Raw genomic sequence first — 27,726 nt, forward strand, 5'->3', positions numbered from 1 at the left:
TTTTTTTTTTTTTGCTTTCTGTTTGCTTGATAAATATTCCTCCATGACTTTATTTTGAGCCGATGTGTGTTTTTGCATGTGAGATGAGTCTCCTGAGTACAGCACACCAATGGGTGATTCTTTATCCAATTTGCCAGTCTCTGTGTTTTAACAGGAAAATTTACCTCATTTACATTTAAGGTTAATGTTCTCATGTGGGAATTTGATCCTATCATCATGATGCTAGCTAGATATTTTGCACATTAGCTGATAAGATTTATTCATAATGTTGTTGGTTTTTATATTATAGTGTGTTTTTACAGTAGCTGGTACCAGTTATTGCTTTCCATATTTATCGCTTCCTTCAAGAGTTCTTGTAAGGCTGGCCTGCTGTTGACAAAATCCCTCAGCATTTGCTTGTCTGGAAAGGATTTTATTTCTCCTTCATCTATGAAGCTTTGTTTTCGCTAGATATGAAATTCTTGGTTGAAAATTCTTTCCTTTAGGAATGTTGCATATTGGTCCCCACTGTCTTATGGCTTATAGGGTTTCTGCAGAGAGATCCACTGTTGTAGTCTGATGGGCTTCACTTTGTAGGTCACCTGACCTTTCTCTCTTACTGACCTTAACATTTTTTTCTTTGTTTCATCCTTGGAGAATCTGATGGTTATTTATCTTGTGTTGCTCGTCTCAAGGAATATTAGTGGTGTTCTATTTCCTTAATTTGAATGTTGGCCTGTTTTGCTAGGTTGTGGGATTTCTCCTGGATAATATTCTGAAGTGTGTTTTCCAACTTGGTTCCATTCTCCCTGTCATTTTCAGGGACCCTAATCAAGCATAGGTTCGCTCTTTTCACTTAGTCCCTTATTTCTTAGAGGCTTTGTTTGTTCCTTTTCACTCTTTTTTCTCTAATCTTGTCTTTCTGCCTTATTTCAGTAAGTTGATCTTCAATCCCTGATATCCTTTCTTCTGATCAATTCAGCTATTGATAGTTGTATATGCTTCACGAAGTTCTTGTGCTGTGTTTTTCAGCTCCATCAGGTAATTTATCTTCTGTTCTAAACTGGTTATTCTAGTTAGCAGTTTCTGTAACCTTTTGTCAAAGTTCTTAGCTTCATTATGCTGGGTTAGAACATGCTCCTTTAGCTCAGAGGAGTGTGTTATTCCCCACCTTCTGAAGCCTACTTCTGTCTAATTTATCAAACTCCGTCCAGTTTTGTGCCCTTGCTGGAGAGGAGTTGCAGTCATTTGGAGGAGAAGAGGCATTCTGGTTGTTGGAATTTTCAGCATTTTTGCGCTGTTTTTTTCTCATCTTCATGTATTTATCTACCTTTGATCTTTGACACTGTTGACCTTTGGATGGGGTTTTGTGTGGGGGTCCTTATTGTTAATGTTGATATTCTTGCATTCTATTTGTTAGTTTTTCTTCTAACAGTCAGGTCCCTCTTCTGCAGCTCTGCCACAGTTTGCTAGAGGTCCACTCCGATCCTATTTCCCTGGGTGTCACAAGTGGAGGCTACAGAACAGCAAAGATGGCTGCCTGCTCCTCCCTTTTGAAGCTTAGCCTGCTCCTCCCTCTGGAAGCTTTGTCCCAGAGGGACACCAGCCTGATGCCGCTATAGCTCTCTTATATGAGCTATCTGTCAACCCCTGTTGGGAGGTCTCTCCCAGTCAGAAGACATAGGGGTCAGGGACCCACTTTAGAAGGCAATCTATCCCTTAGCAGAGCTCAAGCACTGTGCTGGGAGAACCCTCCTTGTCAGAATCCAGTGCTCTCTTCAGAGCCAGCAGGCAGGAATATTTAAGTCCACTGAAACTGTTCCCACCACAGCTGCCCCTTCCCCCAGGTGCTCTGCCCCAGGGAGATGGGAGTTTTATCTATAAGCCCTTGACTGGGGCTGCTTCCTTTCTTTCAGAGATGCCCTGCCCAGTGAAGAGGAATCTAGAGAGGCAGTCTAGCCACAGCCACTTTGCCACAGGTGAACTCTGCCCAGTCTGAACCTCCAGGCCTCCTTAACACAGTTGGGAAAATCACCTACTTAAGCCTCAGAATGGCAGATGCCCCTCCCCCCACCCAAGCTTGATTGCTCCAGGTCAACTTCAGACTGCTGCTCTGGCAGTGAAAATTTCAAGCTAGTGGTTCTTAGCTTGCTGGGCTCCATGGGAGTGGGACCTGCTGAGCAAGACCACTTGGCCCCCTGGCTTCAGCCGCCTTACCAGGGGAGTGAATGGTTCTGTCTCATTGGGGTTCCAGATGCCACAGGATTACAAAAAAAAAAAACCTCCTGGAGGTAGATCAGTGTCTGCCCAAACAGCCACCCAGCTTTGTGCTTAAAACCTGGGGCCCTGGTGATGTAGGTACGCAAGGCAATCTCCTGGTCTGCGGATTGCAAAAACCATGAGGAAAGCATAGTATCTATGCTGGATAGCAGAGTTGCTTATGGCTTCCCTGGCTGGAAAAGGGAGGCCCCCCACTCCTTGCACTTCCTAGGTGAGGCAGCACCCCACTCTGCCTCTGCTCACTCTCCATGGGCTGCACCAACTGCCTAAACAATCCCAATGGATAAACAGCATGCCTCAGTTGGAAATGCAGAAATCACATGCCTTCTCTGTTGGTCTCACTAGGAGCTGCGGACTGGAGCTGTTCTTATTTGGCTATCTTGCCAGATCCCCCCTCAACATTCTGTTTCTAAGGTTCATCCATATTGCCGTATGTAGATGTTGTTTGTTCATTCCCATTGCTGTCTAGTATTCCATTGCATGTGTTTACTACTTTTTATTTTTTTAACTGTTGATGGACATTTATGTCCTTATCAATTGCGGACTACTGAAAACACTGCTTGAACATCATTATATATACCATCTTGTGCATATGTGCACGTGTATTTATAGGATACCCAGGAACATAATTGCTCATAGGCATGCATATCTTCAAGTTTGCTGAACAATTCCCAACAGTTTTCTCAAACTACATACATAGTTTAGAGTTTTCTCTTGTCTTAGGTTTTTTCCATGGGACTACAAAAATAAAATTAAGGAAATCAAACTCCAGGATCAGAAAGGAGAACTGGAGTAGTAGCTTAAGGATTTCCTTGTCTGAAATCATGTGTCCCCTGTAACTGAAGAACCTCCTAGCTCTGCTGAGTCCCTGGCATTGGCAGTGCGAAGGCTGACTTCACCCACACGTACAGACAGGGGCAGTGGATACACCAAATATGCTTTTGAGGGAGGACGTCTAATTAGGCAGAAGTTCAGCATACTAGGGGTAAAATAGCATGACAACTGTCATCTTGCTCTACAGTCATAATTTTTTCCCACCCACTTAACCTTTCCAGTGATATTGAGATAGGGGAAATCTAACACAGAATGAAGGGTGTCATTCCTTTTTCCCAGATAAGTTCAGGGAGATGACCCCGAGCTGAAGACAGCTGGGCTGAAGACCAGTGAAGGAGGAATTCCTGGTGGTTCCAGACACGGTTCCTGGAGTTGTGGTCACATAGGAGAGATAGAGAAGAGACAGGATAACACCCTGGCACAGCCTAGTACCATTGTCCTTACCCTAAAATCCTAGTACAAAAAAAATCATAAAGTTATGCATCATCTGGAGTTGAGAATATGATGATCTTAGAATTCAGGGAAGGAAAACTAGTGATGAAGGGTGAGGAAAAAAATGACCACTAAAGTAGGTTCTATTTGGTATCATTAGTTTAGCTTGTTCTTGTCATTTAGATATTTTCACTGAAGAATTATTACTCAGGGCCAGGGAGCCAAGGAGAATATCCTTTAAAGGTACCCAAAGAGAGACAGTTCTAAAATAAATGTTCTATTCAAGGATTGGTCATTAGGCAAAAAGGAGAGGCCACAATCCCTCCAGCTATGACTTTCCAAATAACAGCTTGGGAATCAATAAATGATTTTTCATTTATATCCATTATCTAATGTTAATCTGTTGCCTTCATCCCTCTGATGATAATCTCCTTTCTTCTGAACAGTGTTTCAGTTGTCTAAAGCCTGCAGAATTCCCATGGCAACACCAACACTGGAGGTGCTACAATTATTGTTTGAAATGATAACAATCCACTATTCATTAAGCACCAATGTCACAGGCTCAACTAGATGCTCTGCAAATATCTGGATCCTCAAAACAACCAGGCAGGGAAAGTACGATTATCTTCATTTTGTTTATGAGGATAATTAACTTGTTTTGTACACCCAGTAAATAGTAGAGTTGAAATGTAAATGGTAATCGGACCCCAATCTCTTTGCGCACCATTCCAGTACATTTGAAAGTGGAGACTCTTTTTGACAAGTCAGACCCTTTCATTAGATCATTAGATTGCTGGTGTCCTATCCATACCTCCTAGGCCAATGATTCTCAACAGGAGAAATTTTGCCACTGAGGAGAAACTTGGCAATATCTGAAGCTATCTTTGGCTGCCACAACTGCAGGGGAAGGGTGTCACTTGCATCCAGTGGGTGGAGGCCAGAGATGCTACCAAACGTCCTGCTCTGCACAGGACAGCCTTCACAACAAAGAATGTTCTGGTCCCAAATGTCTAGAGTGCCAAGGTGGAGAAATCTTTCACAAACATAAAGAATTCATCCTTTAATAATTTCCACTTAGCAGTGCCTCTCACACCAACAACACATTTTCCTTCAGTAAAGTAGGTCTTGCACTACCCAAGCGAACAAAGAAAAAGTTCTGCACAGCAGAAGAGTAGAGCTAAGCCCTGGGTCTCCACCCCCCATGGGAGATTCATACACACGTGGGTCTCCACACAACATGGCATATTGTTAAAAGGCTAACAGACTGGGTAAATATTGGCCATATGTGTGATCAGAACTGACCACCATGGAGTCCTATAGAGTATTTGACTAGTCACCCAAAGAAACCACTTTTGTAACCTCAAGAAACACCTAGCTTCAGAGGCTCAAGAGTAGTACAAATGATGACACCTGGCATTACTCTAGTGCCTGCAGATTTCAAAACAATTTCACATATATTTGTTCCCCTCCCCCACCTAATTAATCTGTCTTGTAATTATGATATGGGGCAGAACATACAAAGCAAACGTTAAAAATTTGTTGTGAGGAGTGTAGTAAAATGAAAAAAAATAAAACAGAATGTCCTTTTCCTGCCAAGTTACTTAACCTCTCTGTGTTCTATTAATCAAGTAAATAGAGAGGATGAGCCAGGGAGTTCCAGATCCCCAAGGAATGCTTGGTACAAAAAGGTCAAGCACCAACAGTTTATCAGGGCCTCCTTTGCCTTGCTGTGCAGTAAGAACCAAGCAAAGAAAACTGCTCTATGCATGATTTCTTGATTCTTTTCTTTGGGACTATACTTTATGAAGTCACATTTGGCAGTAACTGGAGGTATTTCTTGTTGTTTTAACTAGGAAGGATGCGGGGAGCTGCTACTGGTATTTGGTAGGAAGAAGCCAGATATGCTGCTCAACTTTCTGCATTGCACATGAGAGACCCTCCAACTACATCCAAACACAAGACAAAGAATGACCTGGACACAAATGTCAATAGTGCCAAGGTTGAGAAGCCCCGCTTTATGGTTAAAATTTTTCTGGTCAAAATCATTCTAATAAATCAGAATCTAAGCGTCAGCCTGGGACTTTTTTCGTTATTTCAACTTTGGTTGTCTTCCTTTCTTCATGTCCTTGCACACAGCACAGATGAAAATATATTGCCTCGAAAGATGATAAGATTTCTTCTGCCTTTCAGTGGAATATAGAACAAGGGGAAAAAGGACCAGAAAAAAAGTGGCTAGTCAGTATTTCTGAAGGTATGGTCTTCATGACCGTGGGTATCAGCATCACTTGGGTGGGTTTTTAAAAATAGATTGTGAGGACCTCCCCAAAACCTACTTGTAGAATCCCTTGCAGTGCCATAAGATTGACATTTTTAGCAAGATCCCTTGGTCATTATCCCTTGCAACACAGTTTGAGAGCCACAGATGATGTGGTAGTACAATGCAGAAACTGACACTCAGAAAGGCTGGGTGACTTGTCCAACATCATGCAAATAGCATGAGACAATGCCAGAAGCCATCCTGAGCTCTGGATTTAATATTAAAAGAAGGTGGAAAATATTCCTAAGTGTATGACTAACAAGAAAGGATCAGATCCATTCATAGCCACAGAAGAAGAAATGACCATAACATTTGGCCCAGTTCAGCACAACCCAGAGCCTGCTAAGTAACTTGCTACATTTTCCTGTGGTTTTCTCAAGTTTTCTCCCCCATTGTCTTCATGACTAAGAGTAAAAAGAATGCTACATTGACTTCTTTTAAATTTCTTAAAATAATTGATTTCCATCAAATTTTATTTTTCAGAAGCACAGAATTCTTTTTTCTCACATTAACATGTCAAGAAATGACAAATGTATATATAAACTACACAAATCATTAGTCCTCTGATTTTCCAAAAGGAAAACTCCTGCAGAGTCTATTGAAAAGTCTTCTTACTCAGAAAATAATTTGTTGCCTCTCATCTTGGCAAAATAAACTTAGCCACTTGATGGGAAAGTCTGAGATTTGGAACAAAAGAAAGCTGTTTTGTACATTATAACAGATTATGTGACAGCTTTGCAGGTATCAGTTTGCATTTCTGTAAGTCCCATTTTGGATTTTAGCAGCAGAATGATTGAAAGAACAGAAGATATTCAGTCTTTGAAAGTTGAAGGAGGACATGAAGATGATGAATAATTTGGGGAGATGTCTTGCATAAGAAGGTCTTATCCATATTTCTACAGAAAGCTGGACAATAACCAAGTGTGAAAGTTATGAAGACTCAGATTTTGGATGAATATAAGAAATTCTACCAGCCATTCTAGCAATTCTACTCCTAAGCAATAACCAACATAAAGGAAAACATATGTCCACAAAAACTTGCAGACAAATGTTTCTGGTAGAATTAGTCATAATGGCCAAAAGGTAGAAACAAACCAAATTTCCATCAACTGATAAATGGATAAACAAAATGTGATCTATCCATACAATAGAAGATTATTTGGCCATTAAAAGGAATGAAATACCAATACGTGATTCACATGAGTGAACCTTGAAAATTGTATGCTAATTGGAAGAAGTAAGTCACAAAAGACCACATATTATATTATTTCATTTAAATGCAATGTCAAGAGTAAACAAATCCACAGAGTAGATGTAGGGTTGGCTAGGAGTTCAGAGATGGGGACTGAGGAGTTGAGAACATGACAGCTAAAGAGTACAGTGTTTCTTTACAGGCTAAGGAAAATGTTCTAAAATGTATTGTAATAGCACTTGCCAACTTTGAATACATTAAAGATCATAGAATTTTTCACTTTAAGTGAATGAATTTTATGGCCTGTGAATTCTGCCTCTATAAAACAGAAGGAAGGAGAGAAAAAAGGAAGAAAGGGAGGGTGAGGGAAGGAGAAAGGAAGAAGGAAGGATAGAAGGAAGGAAGGAAGGGAGGGAGGGAGGAAATGACTTATAACAAATCTAGAAGGAAGGCAACTTTCGCTGGAGGTGGTGATATCTACTTCCATGACCATATACAAGCTGAGCTCAGATTACCATCAGCCAGAGAGGCTGTACTATGTGGGCAGTCTCACTATACGACCTTCAAACTCTAAAATGTAATAGTCACTGTTTCAATGTTTTATCCTTTTCCTGTTTCCCTAATTACAACATGAGTACTGCAAGGCTAAAGAGTGGCTTCTGGCCAGTGCAGTGGCTCACACCTGTAATCTCAGCACTATGGGAGACCAAGGCAGATCACGAGGTCAGGAGTTTAAGACCAGCCTGGCCAACATAATGAAGACCTGTCTCTACTAAAAATATGAAAAATTAGCCAAGTGTGGTGGTGGGCACCCATAGTCCCAGCTACTTGGGGAGGCTGAGGCAGGATAATCGCTTGAACCCAAGAGGCAGAGGTTGCAGTGAGCCAAGATTGCACCATTGCACTCCAGCCTGGGCAACAGAGCAAGACTCCATCTCAAGAAAAAAAAAAAAAGAGTGGCTTCTATCTATTCATTCAGTTGATTCTTTCATTCAATCTTAAATTGCTAACTTAAGGCAAAGCCTTGCACTATTTCTCTCTCTTAATAATATATGTGTTTGTTGCTTTACAGTTCCCCAGAAGCAGATAATAAGATAAGGAGGACTGATGTGCAAGTGATTTATTAAGAACAGGTTCCCAGGAAAACTGGTAAGGAGTGAGCATAACAGGGTAGGATAGGGAATAAATCTAAGTAACAGTGTGATTACTAGCAAAGTCCCAGTCTCACTGTGGTCATGAGGGGAGCTCTGGGGTATCAATTACATCTAAAGTTTCTCCCACATTTGCCAAAAAATTTGGGCTTTAATATTTTTGCAAGTGCCAGTCATGGACTGTGGGATGTCCCCAGGGTGATGTGAACTCCCAGGCACTTCCTCCTCTTTGTGAGTATAGGGCAACTGCTCCAGAACCCGATAGGACATTCACAGATGTTGGTCATTAGAAGCAAACTACACAGATGCTGGTGAATATGACAGGCACACAGAATTGGTAAAAGAGCTGAGATATTCCAGACGGAGCACCAACAGAGTCCACTACACTTTCTGATTGAATATATGTTAAGCTCTAAAAGCTATTTATGATTTTATTCCTATGTCCAGAAGTCCCAAACAAGCTTGCAACCCCCAGATTTCCACTGAGGTGAGGTATGAGTCAATCTTTTCATTGTCCTCCTTACTGATACATGCGTTGGCTGGCATCTTTGCCTACATTCAGCTTGTTTCATTTCATACACTAAAAATCTTCTGAAATTGGTAATCTGCCCATAAGCACCACAGGGAATTCCTTAGAAGGTTTAGTATTCATAATAGCACCCCAAAATGGAATTGCAGTTCTGCCTCTTACTTTAAGGTTGGGCAGATGCCAAAAGCTGCAAACCCATGGAACTATTATCCATGACTGGGTACACTTACCAGATTTGTTTCCTTCTCATAAATTAACACAAATAGGCCTATGATGCTAATTCCGGAGACACACACTTCAAGTTTCTCTAATTCATCAATCATCTCATGAGCTCATTAGTTGATTAACACTTTTTTCGTAGTGATTAAGTTAGTGCATATGCACACACATAAGATTGTGTAATCACTTAAAACACAGCTGGACACATAGAAGCTCTACTCGATTTTTGCTATTATTACATAGGTACAGAACTTCTTTCAGGTTGTATGATGGTGTCTTTGTCCTCAAAATCATTCTTCCTGCCAAAGGTCTTACAACTGTTTTTCTGACCTATTTCAATTTTTAAAAATTGTTTCTATATTTCCTTCACTTCTGCTACTTCTTGGTAACACTTTCTTCTTTCAGGTCCTCTGAGGTTATCACACAAGATGGGGTTCCTGTCAAAATTCCTCAACACCTCGCAGAAGACAGCAAATATTCTATATATTGAAAAATGAGGAATTCTTTTTTAAAAGGGCAGAAACTAAAAGAGCTCCCAGAACCTTTTGACGTACATTTGGATGCTGAGGAGAGAGCCAGGGTGCTTTGTTCCAGAATATGTATCTCTCATTTGTGTCTCTGAAAGTGTGCAAGTTGAAATTCAATAAATACAGGAGCATCTGTACCTCTTTCTCTTCCTCTTGTTAAATAATTTCTTTTTCTCCAGTCTGTCTCCAGCATTTCACTTTATGGTCAGCACTTAATAAATGCATGACAACAATTGATGTTAGAATAGAAAGCGTTACAAGAGCACAGAACATTCTAGAAAAGCCTAGGAGATACCAGTGGGGGAAAACATCATTATATAATAAATTTATAAAAACTTTACAATGGCCTGGGCATGGTGGCTCACACCTGTAATCCCAGAACTTTGGGAGGCCAAGGCAGGCAGATCACCTGAGGTCAGGAGTTTGAGACCAGCTTGGCAACACAGAGAAACCTCATCTCTACTAAACATACAAAAATTAGCCAGGCATGGTGGCGGGCGCCTGTAGTCCCAGCTACTCGGGAGGCTGAGGCAGGAGAAAGGCGTGAACCCGGGAGGCAAAGGTTGCAGTGAGGCGAGATCGTGCCGTTGCACTCTAGCCTGGGCGACTGAGCGGGACTCCATCTCAAAAAAAAAAAAAAACTTGTTGGGAGATAATTGTCTCAGATCCAGTACAAGATGGGTCAAATTGGTTTTTACGTTTTTAAATGGTTGGGAAAAATTAAAAGAATAATATTTTATGGTGTGAAACTTACATGAAATGCAAATTTCAACATCTGTAAGTAAAGTCTCCTTGGAACATAGTCACACCCATTCATTTACGTACTTGTGTATGGCTGCTTTCTCACTACACCAGCAGTTGCCAGAGACCAACTGCATGCTCACTAAACCTAAAATATCTGGCCTTTTATAGAAAATGTTCTGTGGCCTCTGATTTAGGAAACTAAAAATGCACTTTGTTTCCTTGGATTTTTTTTTTTTTTTGTGCTTTTGGCTTTCATCATTTCCCTCCTGGAGTTTTATGAGTACAGAAGAAAAAATTACCTTCTATGTATTCATCTCTATTAACAGCTCCATTATTTTGTTTCATTTATAGTGAAGAGAATGCAGACTCCTTTGGTCAAGACAAATTTCAAATTGGATTCTACTACTCTACATATCTGAGCTTTTAGAGACACATTTGTATTACTTCTGGAAGCCTTAGGTAAATGTATTTGGGATTCATTTTGTCTGTAGAAAGCACCTGCAGCCCCACTTCTTTCTAGAACAATATGATCATAACCAATAACAATGTTTCATTGTCACATTTGTATGTACTATTCTCAAACCATTTGACAAACAATTTCCCTCTCACTAATTAGTTTTTGCTTTTCCCTTTTTTTTTTTGCCTCCGGTTAATCCATTCTCCTGCCTCAGTTCCCAAGTAGTGGGACCACAGGAACCGCCACCATGATAATTTTTTTTTTTTTTAAGTTAGCCAGGATGGTCTGTATCTCCTGACCTGGTGATCCACCCGCCTTGTACTCCCAAAGTGCTGGGATTACAGGCGTGAGCCACCGCACCCGGCCAATAACTAGTATTTTCTAAGTGTCATTGAAAGCAGCGGGCTTGCCTTGCAAGTTTAATCTTACTTTTGTACACATGCTTATTAATTGGTTTTCCTCACTCCAAAGGTGAGTGGGGCTTGCACTCATCTGCCCTGGATCCAATTACACTAAATACCACATGCTCTGAGATCAGAAAAGCAGAGGATTCTAAAACATCTATGTCTATATTTGTCCTTTGACACCCTATAATTCTATCTTGTCTTAAAAACCCTAGGCCACTCAGAAGAAGTAAATTCAAATTGGAATTTATTTTTATGGCATAAACTTTTCAACAGGCTGTGACTTCTAGGACATGTCTCGCTATATAGATAAAAATGTTTGTATATAAAATCTTCAGATTAATCAAGATTTGGGGAGGTTTTCCCAGTGCTTTGGGAGGCCTAGGCAGGCAGATCACGAGGTCAGGAGATACAGACCATCCTGGCTAACACGGTGAATCCTCGTTTCTACTAAAAATACAAAAAAATTAGCTAAGCATGGTGGTGCACATCTGTAGTCCCAGCTACTTGGGAGGCTGAGGCAGGGGAATGGCATGAACCCAGGAGGTGAAGCTTGCAGTGAGCCAAGATCTCACCAGTGAACTCCAGCCTCGGCAACAGAGGGAGACTGTCTCAAAAACAAAAACAAAAAACAAACAAAAAAAGATTTAGAGAGGTTTTCAAAAATTCAACCCACTTTTTGCACTTATGACAGTAGACATAGCATCCTCTCCACACTTTGAACATTGCAAAATGCAGTCATCCTTCTTCTCAACTTTTTACCAGAGGAGATGCTTGTTGAAATTCTAGATCACACATTAAACATGATTCCTTTGCTTTCATGGAGAAATTTCCCTCCACCTATAATGCCTTTTTTTCTCTGTCACCTCCCTTTCCTTTCTCCTTTGCCTGTGTAACTCCCACTGAAGTGGCATTGTCTAGGGTAAATATCCAGTGTTCATTGTCTCGCACCAAGATTCAGGATACAGAAACACATGAACAGTGAATTTAGGAGTGGAGGGTTTACAGGGAAAAGAAAGAGAAAGGAGAGCAGCTCTCCCTCTGGTGAGACTGGTTTGATCAGGTGTTACATAGTGCGTGGAGAAGGCTGATTGCCCCACCCTAATTTTATTATGCAAATGGGGTTTTTGCCTGGCTGGTGCCATAAGGTCTTATTCTTATGTACGTGTGGTTTAGCAAAGGAAAGGGAAGATGTACCCCCTGTTTTGAACATGCCTAGTCCCAATGAGAGGTGAAGCCAGGTGGGCTTCTGGGTGGGGTGGGGACTTGGAGAACTTTTGTGTCTAGCTAAAGGATTGTAAATGAACCAGTCAGCACTCTTTGTCTAACTAAAGGATTGTAAATGCACCAATCAGCACTCTATAAAATGGACCAATCAGCACACTGTAAAATCAACCAGCGCTCTGTAAAATGAACCAATGAGCAGGATGTGGGCAGGGCCAAATTAGGGAATAAAGCCACCAGAGCCAACAGCAGCAACCCACTGGGTCCCCTTCGCACTATGGAAGCTTAGCTGTTTCGCTCTTCACCATAAACCTTGCTGCTGCTCACTCTTTGGGTTCCCACTACCTCTATGAGTTGTAACACTCACTGCAAGCCTCTGTAGCTTCATTCATGTAGTCAGCAAGACCATCTGGAGTAAGGAACAACTCCAGATGTGCCACTTTTAAGAGCTGTAACAATCACTAGGCAGGTCTGTGGCTTCATTCCTGGAGTCAGCGAGACCAGGAACCCACCGGAAGGAACAAACTCCGGACGCACCACCTTTAAGGGCTGTAACACACCGTGAGGTCTGTGGTTTCATTCTTGTAGTCAGTGAGACCAAGAACCCACCAGAAGGAACGAATTCCAGACACACCGGATTGCCTTTTCCTACTGGCACAATTGCTGGCATTCCACCATGCAAACTTCTAGCTTGCTTGTCTATGTCTGTAGCTCGATTTTACATGCTGCTCTTTGTTAGAAAAGATAATGACTTTGGGGCTGGTTTTCATTAAAAGGAAAACCTTACTGAGGACTTCTGTACCCTCTCTATCTGCCTCAGAAATTTCCTCTTAACTCCAGCATTATCATTAGCCTCTCTGGACTTCCTGGAGGAACACTCCTTCACTTACCTCACCACTCTCCTCTAGGAGCTCTAGCTTCCTGTTCATACCTCAGGATCTTCATCTTGCTTGTTTCCTCCCAAAAAACTCATCTCCTCAAAATCAAGGCTGTCATATTCATTTTTTAGACCCAGAACCTGGTTCCCAATAACAAATAACCACTTGAAGAATATTTGTTGAACATTGTTATTAAATAACAATTTCAAGAGGTGAGAACAATCAGCATCAGTAATTAGAGCACCAGCAAATCAAGAAACATTCTCAAAAGGAATCAATTACAACCTTCATGACAGCTTCCTGGAGGAACCTGATTTCCACAACAGAATCACTTATTGGGCGCAGACTTGAATGCCATGTCCAGGTGTTGAAAGTTGCAGATGGCTCACCATTCTCTTTAGAACTCTGTGATGTAGTATTTCAAAAGCAAAACCTTTCAAGATCAAAATCTGGCCCTTAGTAAAGAATAAACCATATCTCCAGAAAAGGACAGTCCACGGGAAATCACAGGGACACTATCCAATCTCAGGGCTGCCATTTTTGGTTATAGAATAAATATATTAAAGGCCCTTCTACAGAGGAATTCAGTGTGACAAAGAGGTAAATGTAGCTCCCAAAACAGGGGTGCTTCCCAGCAACACATTAATCTATGTACAGTTCAGGAGGCAGGGCTCTCTAATTTGGTTTCTTACAAAAAGAAGTCCAATCCACTCAAAACCCTTTGAATGCCAGGTGTGATAGCTCACACCTGTGATCTCAGCACTTTGGGAGGCTGAGGAGGGTGGATCACAAGGTGAAGAGATTGAGACTATCCTGGCTAACATGGTGAAATCCCATCTCTACTAAAAATACAATAAATAAATAAATAGCCGGGCATGGTGGCAGGCACCTTATAGTCCCAGCTACTTGGGAGGCTCATGCAAGAGAATGGCATGAACCTGGGACACAGAGGTTGCCATGAGCTGAGATCTCACCACTGCACTCCAGCCTGGGTGGCAGAGAGAGACTCCATCTCAAAAAAAAAAAAAAGAAGAAAGAAAAAAGAAAAAACTGTTTGAAAAGGCTGTGCTCTGATAATTGTGTCCTGTCTTTGCATATTTGCAGCTGATCAACTGTGTTATCATTGAGTCCTGTCTCCTTGACATTTCCACAATGAAGGGCCACCAAGGGGCAGAATAATTTGCTTCTCCTAAGATAAGACTCTCTAAATGTTTTGGTTCATAAAGTGAGAAGCCCACTTAGCTGCTAATCACAGGAGCTTGTCAACAGCACCCTTGTTCCAATGCCCACAGTCCCCTAACTCCACTGTCCCTCCAGATGCTCACAGTCCCCCAAGTCAACTGTCCTTCTGATACTGTTAAGTAAAAAAAAAAAGAAGGAACAGGGAAGTTAGTTCCCTAAGAAGCCTCTTGGGAAGCAGCAGTAACCTAAGCATAGGGGCCATGCCACTTTGTCTTCTACTGCAAGATTTTAATTTTCACAAAAATGTGAGTCATGAGATTTGTGGTGTTTTCTCCTAAACTAATATTTGGATTTCTTTTTTAAAAATGATCCTTTTAGGTGCTACAACATGATAGAGCAGGAGCACCATCATCTCGGACAAACACCACCACTTGAAGTTCCAGCTCCCTTTCTAGCCTCATGCATTTCAAGGAAATCACTTCTCTTCTAACTACAAGCAACCAGAAGGAGCAGACACGAAAACAGATAAAACAGCTAAGGCACAGATGGAGGTGGGGGTGGGGGAAGTCTCTTGGGTAACTGCCAAACTTCACCCTCATACAATGGGCCCCAGTAAAACAGTGGGCCTTAATAAGCACATTCCTTTCCCTTCAGGTACACTAAGATAGGGAAGCTAAAAGCAGACTCGGGGTGGCAGGGGTGGGGAAGCATGCCTGCAGCTGCAGGAAGATGTATGGGAACAGACACACAACTCTTCCTCCCAGGTAAGCACAACAGAGATACACAGAAGCAGTCCAAGCCTCTGATAAACTCTTCCACCCTGAATCCCTAAAAACTCTAAGTCTGTAAGGGAGTGTGGCTTCTGACTTAACTCAGTCAAAATCCCTCCCAGGTTTGAAATAAGCCTGTTGACTCTTCAGCCACCCTTTGTGTTTCTCTCTTCTGTCTTTAATTCTTAAACATCAGACCTGGGAGACTGCATCAAGATCACTTAAATCTTCTGACATTCTTTTAAACAGCTCCACTTCCTTCTCACACTTTTCAGGTTTTTTTTTCCCCCTTTTTGGAGGGTGGTAATATAAAAAATCTCCTGTATGTCTACACATATGTATTTAAATACACATACACACACACACATAATATATACACACGTAGTTTAAGATACACAAAATAATTTTTAATAAAAGATTTTGGATGTTTATGAAAAAAATTAGTGCATCTTATGTATAGACCAGAAAACTATTTGGTGGAATATCTAGATTTAGTTACAGATATTTAAATTTCACTTATAGCAAAGTCTTTTTTAAAAAAAATTCATCACCAATTATGCTAGTACTTGGATTATTACTTCCCTTGTATTCATTTTTAGTGCCCAATATTTTTCATTCCTTTATAACTCCCTACCTGTATCCAGGAGAAGGGACAAATTTAACTCAATACATCAGCCAAAAACTTGAGTGATTCTTTAAAAAGACCTGGCTATTTCCTCTGACCCTCTTCTTTAAAACAAACAAACAAAAAACAGGAAACAGACTGAATTCCTCACTTGGGAGTAATTATATTTGAATCCTTTTGTAAAATCTAAAATTGATTTTTTTGAGAGGTATACACATTTTATTTGGCCTCCTACATAAGATTAGATCAGCAGCCAGCCAACAAAATTCAAGAACACAACTGAGGCAGACAACACTGCATAAAAACAGCTCAGTTTCCATACCTCTTTACAATTTCACAAAGTTAGGACTAAAGAGAAATGGGGTAAAAATCCTTCCAAATTGCCTTCTTAGGGTCCATAAATTCCACATTCAGCTTCCTTGCAGCCTCTGCTCTCTCCTTTGACAAAAATGTCCAGCAGCATGCAATCTGTTCAGTGGGTTGATCCACAGCAGTTTAGATACAACCTATTTATTCTCACTATAGGATATGTGGAGCCGAGACCACCTAGTCAGCCACACTGTCAGGATGGAGGTAATCATATGCAAAAAGCTGGAAATAGAAAATTTATTCAATTTGTGAATAAGATTAGAATTCAAACATAGTCTCAAACAAAGGGCCAGGGCTGTTTTGTAGCCTCATGTGGTTGTTTTCTGAGGGACATGTCATAGGCATCATTTTTGATAGAAAACTGGCTGAGAGCAATGCTGATACAATTCTGTCATTAAAGAGATGTGCATTATTTACTTTTTCTACTTTTGAAACTCTTTATTGAAATATAATATATAAGCAGAAAAATTCTGAACTCATAATTGCACAACTCAATGCATTTTGCCAAAGTGCTCCCCCTGTATACTGACCACCCAAATCATGAAGAGTCCTCTCCTGACTTCCATCTGTATAAGGAACCATACATCCAACACTGTAACTTTGTTTACCTGTTTCTGAACTTTAAGGCAACAGAATCAGTCTTTTTTATGTTGCTTCTTTTGTCAATATTACATGTTGTAGCAAGCAGTGGGACTCCATCTTCATCACTGAAAAATATTCCATTGTGTGAATAAAACATAATTTTCCCCCTTTTCCATTGTTGATAGGCTTTGAGTTATTAATACATGATGCCAATGTGAACATTCTGGTCCATGCTTTTTGGTAAATATATCTACACGTTTCTGTTGGGCATGTTCCTGGGAGTGGGAGTGCTCATCACAGAGAGGACATATAGTCTGTTTTAGTAGACACTACCCAATAGCTTCTCAAAGTCTTTGTATGAAGCTACAGTGCCTCCAGCAATGTATGAGAGTTCCAGTTTTCCCATATTTATGCACTACTTGATATTGTCAGTTCTTTCTTTCTTGATTATAGCCATTCTGATGGGAAAGCAGTGCTATTGCACTGTGGTTTAAATTAACATTTCCTGGTGACTAATGAGTTGGAACACCTGTTCATGTCTGTATTGGTCTTTGGATATCCTTTTTGTAAAGGGTCTGTTCAGATCTTCTGATCATTTTTCCATTGAGATATCCATCTATAAAAGGAGTTGTCACCATTTTTCTCTAAAGGGCCAGAAAGAGCACATTTTAGACTTTAGAGGCCTTATATAGTATCTGTCACAACTACTCTGCATAACAGCACAAAAGCCACAGACCATATGTAAATGAAGGGGTGTGGCTGTGTCCCAGTAGAAGTTTATTTACCAAAAGAGTGAGTGGGCTGAATGTGGTCCACAGACAGTGACTATCCACCACTGGTTTAGAATATCTGTGTGGTTTTTGACTTTTAAACATTAACAAAATTGGGCTGTATACCACAGCTTGCTAATTGTCTACCCAATATCCATTCTTGTGTTATTTATTGGTAAGATAATACTGGGGAAGGTAGTGAAAATACCTGGCTGAAAAAATTATAGATATTGCAGACAAGGTGTTAGTTAGGTGGAGGACTATAGTAATTTTGAGAAGCTATCTCAGCAAGGATGCCCCTGCAATAACTCAATGCAAAGCTGAGATCAAACATGCAGAAAGCAGCCCAGGGCAGCAGCGTACAGATGTAGCCAATGCTTTTTAGAATAACAGTTAAATAATATCAAACCTGGAGCTTTGCAATCTTATTAGGACACTGGTTGTAACCAGTGTGATTCTGCCTCCCAGAGGACATTGGGCAATGTGTGTGGACATTTTGGTTGTCCTGATGAGGGTCAGGGGCTGGGCACTACTTGCATCTAGTGAGTAGAGCCAAAGGTGCTGTTAAACATCCTACAGTGCACAGGATGGCCTCCCACATGTGGCCCAAATATCAACAGTGCTGAGGTTGAGAAACTCTGAATTAAAGCCAGCAGAAGCTACAGCAATAGACAGGTTGGGCAATGCACATTCCAAAGCACATCAGCATGAGCCTTATGCCCTGTGGATGGTGCAGAAGAAAGACCCAGTCTCACAGGTTGAGTAAAGTTAACTTCCCTTCACACCACAGTCACGGTTCTTCAGTTGCTTCAAGCAGAGGGTAAAGAAGTTATTGTCGGGCTGGGCGTGGTGGCTCAAGCCTATAATCCCAGCACTTTGGGAGGCCGAGGCCGGCAGATCACAAGGTCAGGAGATCGAGACCATAGTGGCTAACATGGTGAAGCCCCGTCTCTACTAAAAATAAAAAAAAATTAGCCAGGCATGGTGTCAGGCACCTGTTGTCCCAGCTTCTTGGGAGGCTGAGACAGGAGAATCATGTGAACCCATGAACCCAGGAGGCAGAGGTTGCAGTGAGCTGAGATCGTGTCACTGCACTCCAACCTGGGTGACAGAGCGAGACTCCACCTCAAAAAAAAAAAAAAAAAAGTTAGTGTCAGACTCTTGTTATTACATACGTTCAAATACCATTTCTCAATTAACTTATTTAAAAGTAATTTATTACAGCCAAGAGGTTAATTATTGTTAACAATTTGTTTGGGCTTTTGTTCTACAACCTGATTTAAATGATCACTTCAGGTATTGTTCCTTGAAATCACCTCAGCTGAGCACTGTGATGAGAATCTCCCTGTCCGGAGTGAAAAAAGCAGATCATGACTTCTGGTATCTTTTTTTCAGAATGGAGCCTGAACGAGTTCTATCCTATCTGGGCATGTTCCAAGTGAAAAATTCAATAATTAAGCTTTAGAAAGAAAAGAAATTGATAACCAGAAATGATACCCAGTATTCATTTTCCAATATGGACCAACATGGATGTAAGCTGTGTTTTTTCTCCTTAATTGCTTTTCACTCCTTCTTCTGATGCCCTGCTCAGATAAATTCTCCATATGACTCACAATGAAAAGAAAAAAAAAAAGAGAAATTCTGTTGCAGCCATGAGAGTTGTAGGCAAAAAGCTGACATTCCATTTGTTTTCTGTCCTTCCAATGTACACACATTTAACTCCAAAGAATGATGAAGAAAAGAAAAAAACACACAACTCTGGGCCCTGATTGCAACATCAAACAACCACAGAGGGTAGCAATCTTAATTGTAAATATTTAATAGGCCTTAGTTGTAAACGTGTAAATACTTTACAGGGATAGTGAAACCACATAACTTGGATTGACATTTTAAGGAGTATCTATTTTATTTGTGGGGAAGTATCTCTCACATCAGTCTGTCTTCTGAATCATAAGAACAGTACTGAGTCTTGACATTTTGTCTGAGGTTTTTTGTTTTTTTTTGGGGGGGTCAGGCCATATTTTACTTTTAAAAAACGTGCTTATTAATAAGGAGTCTCTAAAAGCTAGCAACAGATTTTCAATCTAATGTCAGTTTTCCCAGAAGACATTGAATTTCCATAAGGAAATAATTTAGAATGCTGTCATTCTTCTAGTCAACATTGAATTACACTGTTTCACTTGTGCCCATGGATTACATGGTTGAAGGAAATGACACTGTAGTGTCAGACACACACTTTCTCCAAGATAAGGGAGGAGGTACTTGAGTCTTCAAGGAAGTAAGTTAAGATGACAAGCCTGATGGCCGGGTGTGGTGGCTCACGCCTTTAATCCCAGCACTTTGGGAGGCCAAGGTGGGCGGATCATGGGGTCAGGAGATTTAGACCATCTTGGCTAACATGGTGAAACCCCGTCTCTACTAAAAATACCAATGGCTAACATGGTGAAACCCCGTCTCTACTAAAAATACCAAAAAAAAAATTAGTCGGGCGTGGTGGTGGGCACCTATAGTCCCAGCTACTCGGGAGGCTGAGGCAGGAGAATAGCATGAATCCAGAAGGCAGAGCTTGCAGTGAGCCAAGATCAAGCCACTCCCTTGCTCCCCAGGCTAAGACAATGCCCTTTCTCCATGATGCATAGCACCTTGGTAACAATCTGCCCCATTGTAGTGCCATTCCTTTACGTATTTAAAATTACTGCTAGATGGAAACTCCTTGAAGGTAGAGATGATGTCTTCCCTGGCATTTAATAAGTGTTTAATACATGTCTATTGAGTTGAAATAACTCTATGTTTGAAACATAAGATGAAAATCAACAGATAACAAAAGAAACTTATGCAAAAATTAGGAAAACAAGAGAATCCACAATTGTGTATCAACCCCCAACACCTAACTTCTGGCAGGAGATATAGGATTAGTATAGATGTAATTTGAAATCCTAAATATCCCAAAATGGGTTCAGAGTAACTGTATCGTTCATTCACTCATTTGGGAAATATCAATTGAATGTCTATTATGGGCTAGGTACATGACAAGTGGGAATAATAATGTTTTATATTTCTATAAGGTTTTATAGTCTCATGCAACAGTTTCATCCACAGAACCTAATCAGAAGAATATCCAGAAACATGTTGAGTAGTTGCATTTCCTGAGATCATACAAAAGTGAGAAATCTGGCTCTTCTTAATGATGCTATGCTTAGTGTTGTTTTATAACCATGTCCATTCGGAATGACACCTCTGAAAAACTGCATTCTTTTCAACAAGCAAATAATTGAATTTTCCAACCTTCAAAACAGCTAATGAATTTTACAGTACGGAGATTTTGTCATAGAAGCAGGCATTTGTACACTAGAGTCTTTCTCTGTGACTGGTGTTTTGGGCTTTGTCCAAGGGCAGAAAGCTCAGTTATTAAGATAAATAGCAAAAGGAAGCCAAGAGGAAGTTAAGTGAATTCTACAAATGTTCTCAGCCTTGCAAAGTTGTCAAAGTCAAGTTTTCCAAATCTGTTCCTCACTAGTATATGTTTGAAGGTTCACTTAGAGTCATTCTTACATGGGCATTTATAAAAGCCACTGTTAAAAATAAGGTAACACTAGTCTGGATTTGGAAAACCCAAAAATAATTAGCTATACTTTGTCAACTCAGAACTTAGACGTGGTCAAGCTAAAATTTCACTTGGGGCTTATTAAATGTGTTTTCTGCTATTTTATGTGGAATTGGCTACTTTTTAAACACAAATTCTTAAGCATGTTTCTAGATACTTTCTTCTCCAGCATGTTAAAGATCTTCTGACTTGTCCAGCTTCTGTAGCTTCAGTATGTACCTGCCCTGCCCTCCAAGGGGGACCCAATCTTGAAAAATTGGTTTTTGAGATTTTTGAATACTTGAAAGAGGCACAAATCTGTTTATAATGCCTGAAGATGGTCAGTGAGAGAGGAAAGAAGACATTGTAAACAATACTTCTAGGTATTAAATATTTAGTCATTTCCAAAATCTTCAAGTGAATCACTTGAGTTGTTTTAAAAATTACCTCTGGATGTACAAATCTTATTCTCTTGACTCTTCTAAAACTAAGCCACATATGAGTTACATGCTATATCCCCAGCCCTATGAAGGTATATTATTGCTCAGCAAGGCTCATAAAAAAGCCTATCAATCCACTTATTTTTGTTTGTTTAGTATTTCCAAAAGAAGAGTAAGCAAAGCATATAGGGCATTCACATCAACTCTCAAGTTTGATAATGATTACATTTTAAGATGCATTAATAATGTATCTTCCTGAACAACCTCCTGTGGTTTTGCACTTCAGCAATTTTTTTATTGTTTTTCTTTGGCTTTGTCTCATGCTGCTCCAGGAACCTGAAGAGCTGTTTCTTAAAGGTTCATTTCAAATATTAATGGGCTTGTATGGAACCTGCCGTGATTAAGCTCCTTTTCCATAAAATCACACTGTTAAAATGTCAGCTCTAAAATACTTTCCTTGAAGCATTCAGAGTAAAGAAAAAGAGAAAGGACACCAAATTTTAAGCCCCTGGAATAAAACTGAGGGTATCTTTGTTAAAGAAACAATTACCTGAATAAAAGAGATTTCCTTTTTCTTTTTTTATTTTTTTTCGTACAACACGGGAAGATTTATTCATCCACTGATGCTCCAAAGAGAGGGTCGCAGGGTCACTCACTTTGATATGTTGTCGTCTTCTGCCAATTCTCTGGCAATCCGTTTCAATTCATCCTGCTGCTGCTTCTACTCTGCTGCTATCCTCCTCTCCTATTCTGCCAGAGGTTTTAGATAACTATAACGCCTGGCTCAGTAGGCCACACCGAGGAACAGGGCGGAGTAGCGGCAGAGATTGATGAGCAGAAAGACCTGCACAGGGGGCACCAGCTTCTACCTGACCTCAGCACCCTCTTTTTTCTTAAAGAAGGTTTCCAACAATCAGGAACTTGAATTCACTGGAGCATTGTGTAGAGTAAGTTTCCACATGGAGATGTATTAGCAAGAATTGAGGAGTGTGGTTTTCAGGTTCTTGAGGTTGATTAGGTTTATTTCATTTTATTTACTGATTGGACAGCTAGTCTAACTCTGCCTCCTGTGAGTGACAACTAGAAGTCCTATTTGAAAATCTGTAATTTCCACTTCTATATGAAACAAGTGGTTCAACCAGGAAACTAAAGAAGCTCTTGGTCTGCCCTGTGCACTTGGCATGAGATGGACCTCATGACACAGGAACATGTGCTGTGTAAAGTATTTGTTATTCAGTACATACACTTCAGTCCAGTTTGGTCTCGTAATTGGAATCACTGCAGGCTATGAACCAATATTGAACTACCTGGGAATAGCAGCTGTTTGGCTTTAAAATAAAACACACTTTTTTCTAGTACAACTCAGGGAGGTGCCAGATCTTTATTATAAACATGGAAACCAACACAGTCTCTCCTGAGTTTCCCTGGACTCTATTTCCTTATTATCCAATGGGTAGATTCCAACATATCTACCTGATATTGGAGAGAAGACATATTCCCCAAGGCAATGGAAGAAATTTTTGTATTTACTAAATGGAAATTTTTCCATTTGCTTTCCAGGCCTCTTTTGAAAACAAGCACAGGAAGAAATGGGATACATTATTATTGAATCCAAACTCTATTCATAAAACAAGTCCTTAGAGATTTCCAAAGAGACTTAGACTCCCACACAATAATAGTTGGATACTTGAACACCCCACTGTCAGTATTAGACAAATCAACAAGACAGAAAATTAACAAGAATATTCAGGACTTGAACTCAGCTCTGGATCAAGTAGACCTAGTATATATCTACAGAACTCTCCACCCTAAATCAACAGAATATATATTCTTCTTAGTAGCATATGGCACTTATTCTAAAATCAATCACATAATTGAAGGTAAAGCACTCCTCAGCAAATGCAAAAGAAGTGAAATCATAACAGTTTCTCAGACCACAGTGCAGTAAAGTGAGAACTCAGGATTAAGAAACTTACTCAAAACCACACAATTTCATGGAAATTGAACAACTTGCTCCCGAATAACTCCTGGGTAAATAATGAAACTTAGGCAGAAATCAAGAACTTCTCTGAAACCAATGAGAACAAAGAGACAATGTACCAGAATCTCTGGGACACAGCTAAAGCAGTGTCAAGATGGAAATGTATAACTAAATGTGCATACCAGGAAGCTAGAAATGCACATATCAGGAAGTTAGAGAACTTTTCTATCTTACAAAAGGATTGTAAAATGCAACAATGAGCACCCTGCAGCTAGGTTTGTAAAACACAGCAATTAGTGCTCTGTGGCTAGCTAGAGGTTTGTAAAATGCACCAATCAGCACTCTGTAAAAACACACCAATCAGCTCTCTTTGGCCAGCTAGAGGTTTATAAAATGGACCAATAAGCACGCTGTAAAATGGACCAATAAGTGCTCTGTAAAATGGACCAATTAGCACTCTGTAAAATGGACTAATCAGCAGGACATGGGTGGGGACAAATAAGGGAATAAAAGCTGGCCACTCCAGCCAGCAGTGGCAACCTGCTCAGGTCCCCTTCCATGCTGTGGAAGTTTTGTTCTTTCACTCTTCACAATAACTTTGGGTCTGTGCCATCTCTAAGAGCTGTAACTCACCACAAAGTTCTGCGACTCCATTCTTGAAGTCAGCGAGACCATGAATCCACCAGAAGAAACCAAATCTGGACACATTTTGGTGACCATGAAGGGACTATCACCAAGCAGTGAGTACCATTGGACCCCTTTCACTTGCTATTTTGTTCCATTTTTTTCCTTGCAATTCAGGGGCTAAACACCGGGCACCTGTCAGCCAGTTAAAACCGACAAGTGTGGCCACCAGACTAAAGACATGGGTGTCAGGCCTTCTCAGAAAGGGCTCTCTAACAACCCCCGACTTTTCAGAGTTGGGAGCATTGGTTTGCCTGGAGCCAGCTTCCACTTTTCCTGTACTTCTGGGCTGAGCTGAAGGTTGATAAGAGAGGGGAGCCATTCAGCTCTGGGGTCCCATTATTAACAAGTTGGTTGACCCCGTAGCCACGAGTGGAACTGTCAAAGTCACATTGCCCAATTGAGAATTGCCCATCTATCCTATCTATGCTGACCCTTGCCTCCTGGGTCCTAAAGCCTGCCAGACAAACTTACTCCCACTTTTCTTCTCTGAGGATAGTCCCACTTCTAAAAACCATTCCCTGTCTCTGATGCTTTCCTAGTTTCTCCTATAAAAATGATTTGTAGTATAAATTTTGGGACTCTGTTACCTTCATTAGGCATCTGGGCTCACCAATCAGAAAGACTATTTTTGCCCAAAGCCCTGTCAGTTGTAGAGAGACTATCTAGAATTTTAGGATCCCTCTTCAGACTAGCAGGCCTAACAAAGGCTAGTCCAGAAGCTAGGATATGGGAAGCCTCAGAAATTATAGACTCCACAAAGAGGGGGATATCTTTCCTATTCATATGATAAGAAGTGAGGACAAAAAGTGTCACTCTTCCAACACCGGAGATCCCTTCCCTCCCTCAGGGTATGGCCCTCCACTCAATTTTTAGGCATATAATCTTTACAGGACAGGAGTAACATCCCAATACTAACAGTAGAAAATGCTTAGGACTCTAACAGGTTTTTGAGAATGCATTGGTAAGGGCCACTAAATCTGACCTTTCTCAGTCCTCCTTGTGGTCTAAGAGGAAAGACAAGGGTGCAGGTTTTCAAGAATGCATCAGTAAGGGCAACTAAATCTGACCTTCCTTTGTGCTCCTTGTGGTCTAGGAGGAAAAGACGTGTTCCTGCTGCTGCGTTGGTGAGTGCAACTATTCCTATTAGCAGGGTCCAGGGACCCTTGTGGGTTCTTGGGCAGTGGTTGTGGGGAAACAAACAAACCAAAACCTCCAGTGCTTTTTTCTTTCACATGGGAAACCCTCAGGTATCAACAGGCTCACCCTTGAAATGGATCCTAAGCCATTCGGACCAATTTGACCAGCAAACCCTGAAAAAGTGGTGGCTCATTTTTCTCTGCACTACAGCCTGGCCCCAATATTCTCTCTCTGATGGGGAAAAGTAGCCACCTGAGGGAAGTATAAATTATACTATTCTGCAGCTTGACCTTTTCTGTAAGAAGGAAGGCAAATGGAGTGAAATACCTTATGTCCAAGCTTTCTTTTCATCAAAGGAGAATCCACAACAATGCAAAGCTTGCAATTTACATTCCACAAGAGGATTTCTCCGCTTACTCCCATATCCTAGCCTTCCTACAGCTCCCTTTCCTATTAATGATAAACCTCCTCTAATCTCCTCTGTCTGCAAGGAAACAAGAAAAGAAATCTCCAAAGGACCACAAAAACCCCCAGACCATTTGTTATATCCCCTTCAAGTTGTAGGGGGAGGCAAAATTGGCCCAACCCAGGTACATGTCCCCTTCTCCCTCTCTGATATAAAGCAGATAAAGGTAGACCTGGGGAAGTTTTCAGATGATCCTGATAGGTATATAGATGTTCTACAGGGTCTAGAGCAAACATTGGCCTCACTTAGAGAGATGTCATGCTATTGTTAGATCAAACCCTGCCCTTTTATGAAAAGAATATTACTTTAGCTACAGCCTGAGAGTTTGGAGATACCTTGTATCTTAGTCAAGTAAATAATATGATGACAGCCAAATAAAGAGACAAATTCCCTACTGGTCAGCAAGCAATCCCCAGTATGGATCCCAACTGGGACCTGGACTCAGATCATGGAGACTGGAGTCATAAATATCTGTTGACCTGTGTTCTAGAAGGACTAATGAGAATTGGGAAGAAGCCCATGAATTATTTAATGATGTCCACCATAATTCAAGGAAAGGAAGAAAATCCTTCTACCTTCCTCCAGCAGCTATGAGAGGACTTAAGAAAATATACTCCCCTGTCACCCAACTCACTCAAGGGTCAACTGATCCTAAAACATAAATTTCTTACCCAATCAACCACAGATATCAGGAGAAAGCTCCAAAAGAAAGCCCTGAGCCCTAAACAAAATCTAGAGGCATTATTAAACCCGGCAAACTTGGTGTTCTATAAGAGGGACCAAGAAGAACAGGCTGGAAAGGAAAAGCAAGATCAGAGAAAGGCTGAAGACTTAGTCATGGCCCTCAGATAAACAAACCTTGGTGATTCAGAGAGGACAGAAAATGGAGCAGGCCAACCACCCGGCAGGCTTGTTATCAGTGTAGTTTGCAAGGACACTTTAAAAAAGATTGTCTGATGAGACATAAGCCACCCTCTTACCCATGTTCACTATGCTGAGCAATCGCTGGAAGGCTCACTGCGCCAGAGGACAAGGCTTTCTGGGCCAGAAGCCCCCAACAGATGATGCAACAACAGGACTAAGGGTGCCTGGGGCAAGTGCCAGCTCATGTCATCACCCTCACTGTGCCCCAGGTACATTTAATCATTGAAGGCCAGGAAATTGACTTCCTCCTGGACACTGGTGTGGCTTTCTCAGTGTTAATCTCCTGTCCCGGACAGCTGTCCTCAAGGTCTGTTACCATCTGAGGACTCCTGGGACAGCCTGTAGCCAGGTATTTCTCCCTCCTCCTCAGTTGTAATTGGGAGACTTTGCTCTTTTCACATGCCTTTCTTGTTATGCCTGAAAGTCTTATCCCACACCCTTATTAGGGAAGGACATATTAGCCAAAGCTGGAGCTATTATCTACATGAATATGGGGAACAAGTTAAGATTCCACCACTTTTCCTCATCAAAGGCAATATCCCTTAAGGCCTGAAGCTTATAAAGGATTACAGGATATTGTTAGACATTTGAAAGCTCAAGCCTTAGTAAGAAAATGCAGCAGTCCCTACAACACCCCAATTCTAGGAGTACAAAAACTGAAATGTCATTGGAGACTACTGCAAGATCTTAGACCCATCAATGAGGGAGTAATTCCTCTATATCCAGTTGCACCAAACCCCTATACCCTGCTCTGTCAAATACCAGTGGAAGCAGAATGGTTCATGGTTCTGGACCTCAAGGATGCCTTCTTCTGTATTCCCTAGCACTCTGACTCCCAGTTTCTTTTTGCCTTTGCAGATCCTGCAGACCACACCTGCCTACTTATGTGGCAGTCTTGCCCCAACAGTTTAGGGATAGCCCTCATTTTTTTGGTCAGTCACTGGCCCAAGATCTAGGCCACTTCTCAAGTCCAAGCACTCTGGTCCTTCAGTATGTGTATAACTTACTTTTGGCTACCAGTTTGGAAGCTTCATGCTAGCAGG

Source organism: Hylobates moloch, unplaced genomic scaffold, assembly GCF_009828535.3.
Source record: "Hylobates moloch isolate HMO894 unplaced genomic scaffold, HMol_V3 SCAFFOLD_25, whole genome shotgun sequence".
Taxonomy (NCBI): Eukaryota; Metazoa; Chordata; class Mammalia; order Primates; family Hylobatidae; genus Hylobates; species Hylobates moloch.